The 13,483-nt window shown below is 47.0% G+C and overlaps 1 protein-coding gene across 1 annotated transcript in view; it reads left to right on the top strand.

The window, feature by feature from the left end:
- Positions 1 to 13,331: 13,331 nt before the first annotated feature.
- TFDP1 (transcription factor Dp-1) overlaps positions 13,332 to 13,483 on the top strand; it is a 42,971-nt gene continuing 42,819 nt past the window's right edge. Inside the window, exon 1 of the mRNA XM_032880999.1 lies at positions 13,332 to 13,437. The gene's annotated coding sequence lies outside the window, so the exon portion shown is untranslated. The remainder of the gene's footprint in view (positions 13,438 to 13,483) is intronic.

Below are 13,483 nucleotides of genomic sequence, written 5' to 3'. Positions count from 1 at the left end.
AGCTCGTGGCAATTTTAACAGAGTTCTCTATGTTTTATTTATTGGTTTGTAGTGTTCTTTGCGTATTCAGATACGAGTCTTTCATCAGACTCACCCATCTTGGCGTCTTCTGAACTTGCTTTCCGCGAGCAAGAGTTTTAGCTTTCAATAAAGTCTCATTTACATATTTTTTTCTTTTGTGGTTAGTGCCTTGTTTGTCCTATTTTAAAAACCCTTGCCTGTCAAGGTCTTGTTTTCTTCTGGGATATTTGAATTGAGCTTTCAGAAATTATTTTTTGAGTTTCGTATGAGTACAAATCAAAGTTTATTTTTTCCCATATAGAAATCCTGGAGACTCAGCACCGTTTATCGGAAAGACTTTCCTTTCCCTGTTGAATTACATCGATGCCTTTTCTGAAAATCAAGTAACTGTAAACATGTGGGTCTGTTGGGATTTTCTAGTCTGTCTCCTTGATCTGTTTTTCCTGTGCCACACCACATTGTCTTAATGTGGGACCAAAATCTAGTAATGCCAGCCCTTCGACAGTATTGTTCTTCAAGATTGTCTCAATATTACAAGGTATTGGTATTAAGTACGAATTTTGAAATCAGATTGTCACTGGAAAATCTGAAAATACATGGAGATAAACAACTCATTTCTAAATAACACATGGATGAAGAAAGAAATCTCAAGAGAAATTTGAAAGTATTTTGAACTACATGAAAATAAAAACAAAACCTACCTCATTTGTGGCGTGCAGTGAAAGCAGTGCTTGCAGGGAATGGACAGTAGTGAGTGCACATAACCAAGAAACAGAAAGATTTTAAACCAGTCACCTAAGTTCTCACGTCAGAAAACTGGAAAAAGAGCAAATTACATCCAAACTAAGCAGAAGAAAGTAAATTAACAAAAATTAGACCAGATGTCAATGCAATTGAAAACAGGAGGACATCAGTAGAGAAAATCAATGAAACCAAAAGCTGTTTCTTTGAAAATATCAATAAAATCATGAAATTCTAGCCGAGTTAAGGAAGAAAAGAGAGAAGACACAAATTACTAATATCAGAAATGAAAGACGGAACATCACTACAGATCCCATGGACATTAGGAGGATAAGAGAGGAATGTTACAGGGGTACCTGGTTGGCTCAGTCACTTGAGTGTCTGCCTTCAAGTCATGATCCCAGTGTCCTAGGATGCAGCCCCACATTGTGCTCCCTGCTCAGTGCAGAGTCTGCTTCTCCCTCTCCCTCTGCTGCTCCCCCCTGCTTGTGGTCTCTCTGTCAAATAAATAAATAAAATCTTAAAAAAAAAAAAAGAAAAATGAATGTTATGAACAACTCCTTGCCCACAGACCCACAGATATGATAACTCCAATGAAATGAACGAATTCCTTATAAGACACTGTAGTGTTAAGTGCCTGACATTAATCGTTTTTCTTTTTAAAAATTTATTTAAAATCAATTTAAATAATGTATAGTATATTATTAGTTTCAGAGGTAGAGGTCAGTGATTCATCAGTCAAATACAACACCCAGTGCTTACTGAATCATGTGCTGTCCTTAATGTCCATCCCCCAGTTACCCCATCCCACAACCCCCTCCCCTCCAGCAACCCTCAGTTTGTGTCCTGTGATTAAGAGTCTCTTATGGTTTGTCTCCCTCTCTGATTTCATCTTATTTTATTTTTCCTTCCTTGTCCCTTTGCTTATCTGTTTTTTTCCCTTAAATTCCACATATGAATGAAATCATATGGTATTTGTCTTTCTCTGACTGACGTATTTCACTTGACCTAATATGCTCTAGTTTCATCAACATTCTTGCAAATGGCAAAATTTCATTGCTTTTTAAAGATTAAAAAAAAAAAAAATTTCCCGCCAAGCAGGGAGCCCAATGTGGGTCTCGATTCCAGGACCCTGGGATCAGGACCTGAGCTGAAGACAGATGCTTAACAACTGAGCCACCCAGGTGCCCCAAGATTTCATTTTTTAAGATGACTGAGTAATATTCCATTTATATATATATGACATCTTCTTTATTCATTCATCTGACATTAAGCTTTTGATTGCTGAGGCATCCATTTCAAAAAACATCTGTCTTCAATAAAAGTATCTTCACCTGTATGACACAGTTACCAGCCCCCAAGAAAACCAGATAAGGAACTATGTCACCTCCAAACATGAAGGTCCCTCTTTCAGAAAGCTCTGGGTAATCTAGATAACTGAATGACCCATATCTCCCTTCTGTTCCCTAATTCCCACTCTTATGCATTAAGTCATCCAATATAGAACCAGAAAAACCCTAGACACCCTGTTCTTGGACCCTAACAAAGGCAGAGCCCTAGGTTCATGTGTTCTCTCTTTACCTGTGATCTCATTGGGTCTGTGTAACCTCCAGGAACCGAGTAATAAATCTTGTTCCTCAAGGTACCTGATCCTTTTGTGGAAGTGCATCCTGTGACCATAAGAATACAAGGGTCAGTCCCCATACTGGCCCTGGTGGGGGACATCTGTGGGATCACAGGAGTAACGTGAGGCCAGGGGAGTGCCCCAGGCATTCTAGCAAAGAGCATCACTACTGATAAGCTGGGACTGACAGAACAAACACGGTGCACCAAAACTCACACAAGAAGAAAAGACCATCGACGTAGGCCTGTAACTGTTAAAGAAATTGAATTGATAAGTAATAACCTCATGTAGGCTCACAGTGAATTCTACCAAACATTTAAGAAATTACTAAAATCTACAACAGACTACAGAAGATCATTACATTATCCTATCAATAGACACAAAAAGCATTTGACGAACTACAGTACTCATTCATAATCTCTCAGCAAACTAGCAATGGAAGAGAATTGCCTCAAATTGATAATGAACACCTCCAAAAAACCTACAGTTAGCACCATAGTTAATGGTGAGAAACTCAAAGCTTTCCCATTAAGATCAAGAACAAAGCAAGAGGGGTGCCTGGGTGGCTCAGTCAGTTGAGTGTCTGCCTTTGGCTCAGGTCGTGATCCGGGGGTCCTGGGATTGAGCCTTGTTCTGGGCTCCCTGCTCCGTGGGGAGCCTGCTTCTCCCTCTCCCTCTGCCCCTTCCACTGCTCATGCTTGCGCTCTCTCTCTCTCTTTCTCTTATAAATAAGTAAAATCTTAAAAAAAGGAACAGCCAAGGGGTTCCCTCTCAGCCCTCCTTTTCAACATTATACTGGTAGTCCTAGCTAATTCTTTATTCTTTAGCTAATGCAAAAAGACAAGAAGAAGAAGGATAAGGAGAAGAAGAAGAAGTAGCGGAGGAGGAGGGAGGAGAAGGAAGGGGAGGAGAAGGAGAAGAAAAGAAAGCGTACAAAGATTGGTAAGAAAGGAAGAAAACCTTCTTTGTGTGCAGATGACGTGATTGTGTAGCAAATTCAAGAGTTGCTGGTAAACTCCGGAATTACTAAGCAATTATAACAAAGTTACAGGATGCGGGTAGTATACAAAGTCAATCACTTATATGCCAACAATGAACAAGTTGAGTTTGAAATAAAAAAAAAAATAATACCACTTACATTTGTACCGCCAAAATGAAATACTTAGGTATAAACGTAACAAAACATGTATGAATTCTACATGAGAAAAACTATAAAATTCTGATAAAAGATATCAAAGAACTATAAAAATAAATGGAGAGATATTCCATGTTTATGAATCAGAAACCTCAAAGTTCTTCCCAACTTTATTTATAGATTCAATGCGATCCCAATCAAAATCCCCCAGCAAATTTTTGTGTAAATATTGGCAAAACTGATTCTAACATTCATACTTGGAGGCAAAAGACTCAGAATAGCCAAAACAATGTTGAAGGAGAGCAACGATCAAGGACTGACACTATCCAATTTCAAGACCTCCGGTAAAGCTACAGTAATCAAGACTGCGTGGTCTAGCAGCAGAACAGACAAATAGATCAACGGGACAGATAGAGCGCCCAGAAACAGACCCCCTGAAATACATATACGGCAAATACGCATAATGAAAAGATGCCGCATATCATATGTCATTAGGAAGCGGCAAATTAACACAACAATGAGATTCCACTACATACCTGTTAGAGTGGCCAGAATCTGACACTGACAACACCAGTGTGGAAGAGGGTATGAACAGCAGAAACTCTTGTTCGTTGCTGCTGGGGATGCAAGAGACAGCCACTTTGGAAGAGAGTTTGGCTGTCACTGACAAAACTAAACACACTCTTACCATAAGACCAGCAATCGTGCTCTTCCGTATTCACCCAAATGAGCTGAAAACATGTCCGTGCAACAACTGCAAAAACGCACGTGTTTACAGCAGCTTTGCTCACTACTGCCGAGCCCTGGAAGCAGCGAAGACGTCCTTCAGTCGGCGAGTGGGTAAATGGGTTGTGGCACAAGCCGACAGTTGAGTATTACTTAGTGCTAAGAATCGTCTGTCAAGCCGTGAAAGGGCCTGGAGGGATCTTACTTATTCTTACGTGAAAGAAACCAGCCTGGAAGTCTGCATACTGTGTGGTTCCAAGTATGTGACATTTTGGAAAAGGCAAAACTGTATGGATGGTGAAAAGTCAGTCGTTGTCAAGAGTTCGCGGGGAGAGAGTATGAAGAAGTGGAATACGGAAGATTTTAGGGCAGGGTCAGTGTGATTCTATACATGTCATTATACATTTGCCAAAACTACAGAATGTACAAGACTGAGAGGGGACCCCAGTGTAAACCGTGGACTTCGGGTGATTATGCTGAGCCCGTGTAGGCTCGCTGACTGTAGCAAACGTACCATCTGGTGCGGAGTTTGGGTAGTGGGGGAGGCTGTGTGTAGGGGCAAGGCAGAGGGTCTATGAGAACCTTCTGAACTTTCTGCTCAGTTTTGCTATGAACCTAAAATTACTATGAATTTGAAGTCTATTCCCCCCCCGAATCCGGTTTCTAATTTCTTTCAAAATAATGCTGAGATTTTGATTGAGATGACATTGCGTATAGGTTAGTTTGGAAAGAATGGGCATCTTAACAATACTGAGTCTCCCAATCAAAGAATATGCTATATCTCCAAAGTGCTGGGTCTACTTCAGGTTTTCTTAAGCAAAGTTTTATATTTTTTTCTATAGATCTTTGCACATCTAAATTAATTCCCAATAAGTTGATATTTTTTTCATGCTAAACAGTATCTAAAATTGTTTTCCAAAAGTTTGTTGTTATATAGAAACATTGGTTTTATTGCATAGGTGTTTTATCTAGAGAATCTGCTAAATTTACATATGCAATCATATCATCTGGGAATAAAGACAATTTAAGTTCTTCCTATTCAATATTTACGCCTCAATTTCTTTTTCTTGCCTTAGTACACGGGTTAGAACCTTCTGATTAATATTGAACAAAATGAGACTTTCTCCCAACTATTTTGAATGTTTCAAAATACAGTGAGATTGATGGGGCACCTGGGTAGCTCAGTCAGTTAAGCATCTGACTTCAGGTCAAGTCATGATCCTAGGGTCCTGGGATTGAGCCCAGCATTGGGCTCTCCACTCAGCAGGGAGTCTGCTTGTCCCTTTCCTTCCTCATGCTCTCTCTCTCTGAAATAAATAAAATCTTCTAAAAAACACAGTGTGGTTGAGCAAATAGTAAAATACACACCCATATGTAAATAACTGTTATTATTCTGCTGTTTTTGTTCCCCCCACTCTCTCTTTCTCTCTCTTCTCCTCTTCCTCTCCTATCTGAAAGACGCACATACATTTTCCCCTCAACCTTCCACAAGTAAAGTATTGGCAGCATGATGCTTAGTAACTCAGTTCATCACCGTGCCTCCTCTTCCTTTTTTTTTTTTTTTTTTAAGATTTTACTTATTTATTTGACAGAGAGAGAGAGAGATCACAAGTGGGCAGAGAGGCAGGCAGAGAGAGGAAGGGAAGCAGACTCCCCGCCGAGCAGAGAGGGGTTTGATGTGGGGTTTGATCCCAGGACCCTGGGATCATGACCTGAGCTGAAGGCAGAGGCTTAACCCACTGAGCCACCCAGGCGCCCCCACCATGCCTCTTCTAAGGAAAAAAGATAATCACCTACATCACCACAATACCATTGTCATACCTAAGCAAAATAACAAAGTTTTCTCTTATCTAATTTTTGGAACATACATAATCTTTCCCAATTGTCCTTTATAGCTTTTTTAAAAGAAAATAGTTTCATTGAGCTATAATTCATGTGCCATCAATTCACCAATTTAGAATGTACAATTCAATGGTTTTGGGTATATTATTAATTTCTAAAATTGTGATAAAATATGCATCATAAAGTTTGCCATTTTGCCTACTTTTAAGTGTACAATTCAATGGTATTAATTAAACTCACAATGCTCACAATGTTGTGCAACCATTACCACTATCTATTTCAAAACTTTTGCATCACCCAAAATAGAAACTCCGTGACTATTAAATAGTACCTCTCCCCATTCTCTACTACCTTCAGTCACTGGTAAACACTAATCTACTTTATGTCTCTATTAAGTTGCCCATTCTAGATATTTCATGTAAGAAGAACTAGACACTTTGCCCTCCTGTGTCTAACTTATTTCACTTACTATAACATTTTCAAAGTTCATCTCTGTTGTAGCATGTGTCAGAATTTCATTCTGTTACATGGCTGAATAATATTCCATTTCATATATTTATAACGCCTTTTGTTTATCCACTCATTCCCCCATGGGCACTTAGATTGTTTCCTCCTTTTGACTGCTATGAATAATGTTGCAGTGAACATTGTCAAAGTATCTAACAGATATACTTTGTGTGTGTGGGTGTCATTCTATTGTGATGTGTTACATTGATTGATTCTCTTATTTTGAAAAATATTTGCACCCTTGGAATAAATCCCACTTGCCCATGGTGTATAATTTGATGAAAGCTGTGACTATAAATCTAAGAAGCTCAATGAACTCAAAGTATGATAAACTCAAAGAGACCCACACTGAAACACATTATAATCAAACTCAAAGACAAGAATAAGAGTTTTTAAAGCAATGAGATGTGACTCATCACTTAATAAAACTAACAGCCAATTTCTTATCAGGAGCCATGGATGCTAGAAGACAGTAGGATGACATATTTAACATGTTGGGGGAGAAATCCCAAACAGCCTACCAAAGGAGGATTCTGTATCCGGAAAACTGTTCTTCAAAAAAATGGGAGAAAGTAAGACATTTCCAGATAGACAGAAACTCAACGAGTTTATTTCCACTACAGCTGTCCTACAGGAGATGCTACGGAGAATCCTTCAGGTTGGGACAGAAGGGCACTAGACATAGCCAGAGACCACAGGAAGGAGTGAGGACCTCTGGTAAGGGTGAGTACATGGGCAAATTATTGTATTCTTGGTTTGTAGCTCCACTTTTAATTTCCTATCTGACTTAATAGACATGTATTAAATATTTATAAGTCTATATATTGAACAAATAAGGTACACTTGCATAAACACAGATTGGCAGAATGGATAGCAAGCAGGATCCGGGTGTATGCTGTCTAGGAGACGTGATCTTGATCTAAGGATGCACAGGTTGAAAGTGAGAGGATGGAAAAGATTTTACACACAGTTAGTGACCAGAAGAGAGTGCAGTGGCTGTGCTAATATCAGACAAGATAGATTGTAAGTAAACAAACTGTTACAAGAGGGGCACCTGGTGGCTCCGTTGGTTTAGCGTCTGGCCCTTGATTTCAGCTCAGGTCACAGTCTCAGGGCTGTGGGATGGAGCCCCGTGCTGGGCTCCGTGCTCACTGGGCAGTCTGCTTGAGATCCTCTCCCTCTCCCTCTGTCCCTCCTGCAGCTTGCACACGCACACGTGCACTCTCTCCCTCTCTCAAATAAATAAATCTTCAAAAAAATTTTTTACATGAGACGAAGGACATTCTGTAACGATAATAATAATATCATGTGACCGTGATAAAGGGTGAGCTCACAAGAAGATATATTATAATTAAAATACATACACTAGGGGCAGCCAGCTAGAATAATTACACACTAAACTTCAGTGCTTCTAGATAAAGGAAGCAAGCACCGACAGCTCACAGGGGAAGTGGGCAGCTGTACAACAACATGGGGACCTCGATGCCTCGCCTCCAGCGACGAGCAGAACACTGAGACCGAAGGCCAACGAGGACTCGGAGGGCCTGCACCGCACCACGGAACCGGCTGGACCGACAGCCTAGCCCCAGCAGCACACACGTTTGTCGCCAGCGCTCACGCCAGCCTCCCCAGCGTTAGGTCCCGGGGACTCTGCCTGCCCTGGGTGGGCCAGCAGCGCACTGAACAGCCTCGCTTGGAGTCTGTAAATCTCCGGGGCCCGAGGTTCTTACCAACCCAAAGGCAGGTTGTAAACTGAAAAATTTTAAGGAGGAAGTAGCATGATCTCCACTTCTAACATATCACTCTGGCTGCTGACGAGATAAGAGATCCGAGTGGGACAAGATTGGAGGAAGGAACAAGAGTTATTTCGAAGTCCTCCACGAAGATGACAGTCGTGAGGCCAGGGAGTGGCCGAGGAGATGGGGAAGAGGAGACGAATTCAAGATGCGCCACATTGGTGACTGGTGTTTGTTGCTGGGAGCACGTGAGGTATTTGACTTCTTTCTAGTATGAACAACTGGGAGGACAGAGTTGTTTCCTGCACGGGGGATGCTGGACGGAGGAGCGGGTTTGGGGGCAGAGTCATGAGTTCATGATTGTTGTCTCAAATGACATTGTAAAGAGTAGTCCCAGCACCCAGTTGCCCTACTAAGAAGTTGGGCTGCTCCAACCTCCCACCAGTGGCTTAGGAGGGTGTCCGTGAAGCCAAGAATTTATTTTAATTTTTTTAAAGGTTATATTTATTTATTTGAGACAGAGCAAGAGAGGAGAGCATGAGCAGGGGGAGCAGCAGGGAGAGGGAGGGGGAGAAGCAGGCTCCCCGCTGGGCAGGGAGCCCGATGTGGGGCTCGACCCCAGGACATGGAGATCATGACCTGAGCTGAAGGCAGACGCTTCACCGACTGAACCCCCCAGACACCCTGAAGCCAAGAACTTACATGGTTTTCCCCAAAGGAATCTGTGGTCTAGCTACAGGATGGCAAACCTCGATTGGAGAAAGATCAGGTACGTGTGGTGCGGGAGGTTTTCGGGAGCAGCGGCGAAGAGGGCACGCTCACTGGCCTAGTGGCGGCTCGCCTCCTGCTGCCCGGCCTGGAGCGCCACTGCCAGAGACGCTTCCCCCAAACTGTCCTGTGTCCAGTCCTCCTGCCCCAGCTGCCTGCACCTGCCTCTCCCTTGCCCTGGCCCCACACCCTGGATTTGGGCACTGGGGTGTGACCCTGCTCTTCCCTACTCCGGTGGACCCTCAGCAGCTTCTAGAACAGCCGCCTGCCGCAGACACTTGCATTTGGGAAGCTGCTGTCAGAAGTAACTCCTTACGTGGGGGAAATCGCTCTCGTTAACGACTGGCAGGGGCGAAGCTAGGGCACTGCAGGAAGCCCACCCACCCCAGGCTTCTGTACACCATTCTGACTCTAGAACAGCAATTCTGGTTTAACTGTCTGGTCCCCGAGGCAGTTGGCATGGTGGGGCTGCTGCCCACCTTCCCTGGCCCCTGCGTGCTGCTTCTGAGCCCAGATCATCTGCAGATCTGCTCGTCTTGTGTCGCGGTCCCCTCTCTCAGTCCTCGGTGCTGTGTCAGCGCTCAGAGTTTGGGAGGAATGCAGGAAAGGTAAAACTTGCGAGACTGGGATTTGCCTTCTAATCAAAGAATTCTGTTTCTCTGCTGAATGGGGGCATCAGAGAGGCTGAGATTACTTATCCAAGGGCATTTGACTTCTCTCTGTGTCCACTTCATTGTAGCAGGTGGGCCGTGGGGTCCCTCTTGGAACCTATAACATCAGCAGACAGGTAGCAGAGAAGGGAGCAGAGGCATTCAGTTGTACATAAAGTCAAGTTTCCCAGAACCCAGGGTGTAGGGCCCAGTGCGTTCCCTCCCCGTGACGGTAACCGGATCCTATGGGGGAAGGACACACTGTAAGAACAACATGGGTATTTCCACGTCACATTGTAGGATTTTGTAGAAAATAGTTTTGTTGCCGTCTTAGCCAGGGCGGTGAGGTCCCCCAGGAGCAGGCTTTCAGAAGGGCTGTGCTGTGAAATGGCAAAGACCGAGGGGGGTTTATGCATTGCAGAGGCCAGTGGGCAGTGCGGGCAAAGGGTAAGTAAAGAAAAGGGTCTGAACAGTAAACACAGTAAACAGGCTGGTGAGATCAGCTTCGGTCTAGAATTTGTCAGCTCAGAGAAGTGCTTTCCAAAGGGCTGTGGCTTCCACCTGCGAACGATCATGCATCATGCAGGTCTCGTAAGAGGCAAGTGCTGGGAGCCTGGCACATAAGAGGGTCCAGGACAGGCCCTCTTTCCAAGAAACTGGACCAGAAATTTTCCAAAATGAATCCTGATGTAAGGAAGAGGAAGGACGTCTCCATGGGTCTAGGAGGCGGGGTGAGGGCTGCAGCCTTCCTCTGCCAGTGGGGCTTAAGAGAGGTGACCTCTCTGGAGAGGGCCGGGGGTTCATCCTGAGGCTGAGCAAGCCCACGGACTTACTGATATTTTATGAACCCACAAATAAACGGAACCAAGTTTTCTAAAAATGCCTGTGAATTTCAGCAAAGAAAATGTCCCCTATACACATTAGGAACATTCTCCTGTAATAACTTCGAGCCCCTGTCCCCATCCCTGTTTTCCCACGTCTTGATGTCACCATATTGTGACCCAAGAAGGTGGAAAACAGGAAGCCTGGAGACAGGACCAGTGTCTTCAAGGAGGGAACCAAGGGCAAATCGGATACTTTAAATAAAGACTTAGAATTCCAGTTTTCAAGGGATTAGAACACATTCTCTCTTTAAAGGACAGTTTAACGGGGTGGGGGTGTGGGCGTAAGGATTTGTATCACCCTGTGAGACTCAACAGGGCAGGGCCACAAGGAAAGAAGGAGTTTTGGGGAGATGTGGACCTTTCCTGGGAAGATCTAATCACTTTGTTCAAATAAACAGAGGAGTATGGTGGGTGACCACACAGGGCTGAATGCCAGCCACTGAGATGGGGACGGGCCAACACCCTGAACCCATGCTGTGCATGCGGAGTGTGCGCTTGAGGCTCAGCCGGGAGAGGGGCGCGCAGGCTCGCTGCTCACCGGGGCCGCATTTCTAATGTCCAGTCTAGCGGCTTCAAGGCAGGGCAGCAGTCGAAGGGATTTGATCTTCAACCAAAAATTTTAGAAATTCTGCTACCTTTTAACACAGAAATGAGGGTTCTGTGGTGTGTTTGATTATAGAGAGTCAAAAAATAAAAATCCCAGCCAACTCTGCCCTTTTCCCACGTGAGCCAGAGCTCCTGGAGCCACTGCCCGTGGCCGTAGCCCTCGCGCCTTCCGCGGGTTTCACCTCAGTGAGGTCTGTGCGATGTTGCTTAAAACCTTCGGGTAGTTTACCCGGTGCGAATGTTGTTGAATTACTGGAACCATTTTATTTTTTAGATTAGTTTTATTTATTTATTTGACAGGGAGGTCACAAGGAGGCAGAGGGAGAAGCAGGCTTCCCATGGAGCAAGAAGCCTGATGCGGTACTCGATCCCAGGACCCCAGGACTGTGGCCTGAGCCCCTCAGGTGCCCCGGAGTTCCTGGAATGCTGAGGTCACGGGGAGGGTTGGGGCTCTGTGCTGTGATCTGCTCCTTCCGGAGAGGCTTGCCGCCCTGCGTGCTTGGGTCCACGGGCTGGGAGTTGGGTTTTCCGCTGCTGCTTGGGGGCGAGGATGCAAACACGGTACAGAGTAAAGTGATACCGTCCGAGGAGAATGGAGCTAGGACAGGTGACCCCTGGAGGGACAACATGAAGGGTGCAGGTTCTGACTCCCCAGGGGCCTGCTAAGGGGCCAAGAACTTCACCAGCAGAGAAATAAGACCATTCTGCAGGCAGGAATGTGCAGGATTTTGCTTCTCCCTCATGACCTTCATCGTCCACCTTTCCTTGAGGCTCATTCTGTGCTAATCTGCTCAAAGAAGGTGCATGTTTCTGGCGTCTCCACGAAACCTGCGTGGAGTCCGGTGTTCGCAGAAGCGGCCGGTTGGCAGAGAAGCAGGAGTGGACGTGAGCCGTGCTGGGGTGTAAGAGAACAGCCGCCCTCACAGCGGAGAGGCCTTCGCTCTGCTCCTCTCGGCTCACGGCCTCGCAGCCCTGAACTCTGGACTCCAGCCCGCCCTCTGCTGGGATCTAGCCTGTGGGGTGGGCTCCAGGGAAGAGGCGACTCCCGGCTCAGGGTCCGCTAGGCCCACCCAGTGCCGGGGAGCCAACTGGCTGCCTGATTTTCCTCCTGAGTGCCCACCTGCAGGCAGGCAGGAATCAGGCGTAGGCTGGGTGTAGACACGGAGCCTGCTGGCCCCCCAGGTGGACGGGGCCTGCGGCGCTGTGTGCATGCACACCCCATCTTCTCCGCTCACCTACTCTTGCGCATGGGCAAACACGCTCACTGCACAAACCCAGCCTGCCTTTCTCTTCCACAAGTACACTTGCACACGTGTGTACACACACCACCTCTTCACGTGTGCACACCTGCTTTTCTTCCTCCATGTGTGTATAGCCACACACGCACGCAGCAGGCCTCCATCCAAGTGTGCACACACCTCTGCCCTCTCCTCCAAGGACACGCACGCCTGCACGTGCATACCTCCAACCCCCTCTCCGCATAAACGCCTGTGCGCACAAGACCTACCCTCCTTCCGCCTGCACGAACACACACCCACACACTCATGTATGAGCACATGCACACACCTGGCCCCTCTCCCTTGCGTATACCCGCGCCCAAGCACTTGCCCCCTCCCCCCACGGCTGCACACCTCTGCTCCCTCTCGGAGTGTGCACGCACACCGGCACTAGCACACTCCCGGCCCTTCCCCAGGTGCGCGCACACGTCTGGTCCCTCAGAGTGTGCACGCACACCGTCACGTACACTCCGCCCGCCCTTGCCCAAGTGTGCGCGCACACCGGCACGTTGCACACCTGTGGCCCCTTTCCAGGTGTGCGCGCACCTCCGGCCCCTCTCCAAGTGCGCGCGCACCCCCGCCTCCCGGCGCCAGACCTTCCGCCTCCGTCCCCGCCCGGCGCGCACGCGCACCCGCACCCGCGCGCGCGCGCAGCCCATCCCCCTCGGGGCGCGCGGGCCGCACCGGCGGGAGGAGGAGGAGGAGGAGGAGGAGGAGGGAGGCGAAGGCGCGAAAAGGCGCGCAGGCGCGCTGCGGGAGCCGGCCCGCCGCCCACGTCACGTCGCCGCGCCGCGCACGTCACGCCGCCCGACGCCCGCTCGCAGGGTGAGCCCCGCGCGCCGGCGCCTCGCAGGGCAGGGACCCCGGGGCCGAGCGCGCCGCCGGGACCCCGCCCGTGCCCGCGCGCCGGAGCTAGCCAGGTGCGGCGGGCCGGGGTCCCGCGGGGGGCGCGGACGCGCGGGCGCC

Source organism: Lontra canadensis, unplaced genomic scaffold, assembly GCF_010015895.1.
Source record: "Lontra canadensis isolate GAN:19392208 unplaced genomic scaffold, GSC_riverotter_1.0 scaffold73, whole genome shotgun sequence".
Classification (NCBI taxonomy): Eukaryota; Metazoa; Chordata; class Mammalia; order Carnivora; family Mustelidae; genus Lontra; species Lontra canadensis.
Note: the sequence above shows the minus strand (reverse complement) of the source record. Positions and strands in the feature narration are given on the sequence as shown.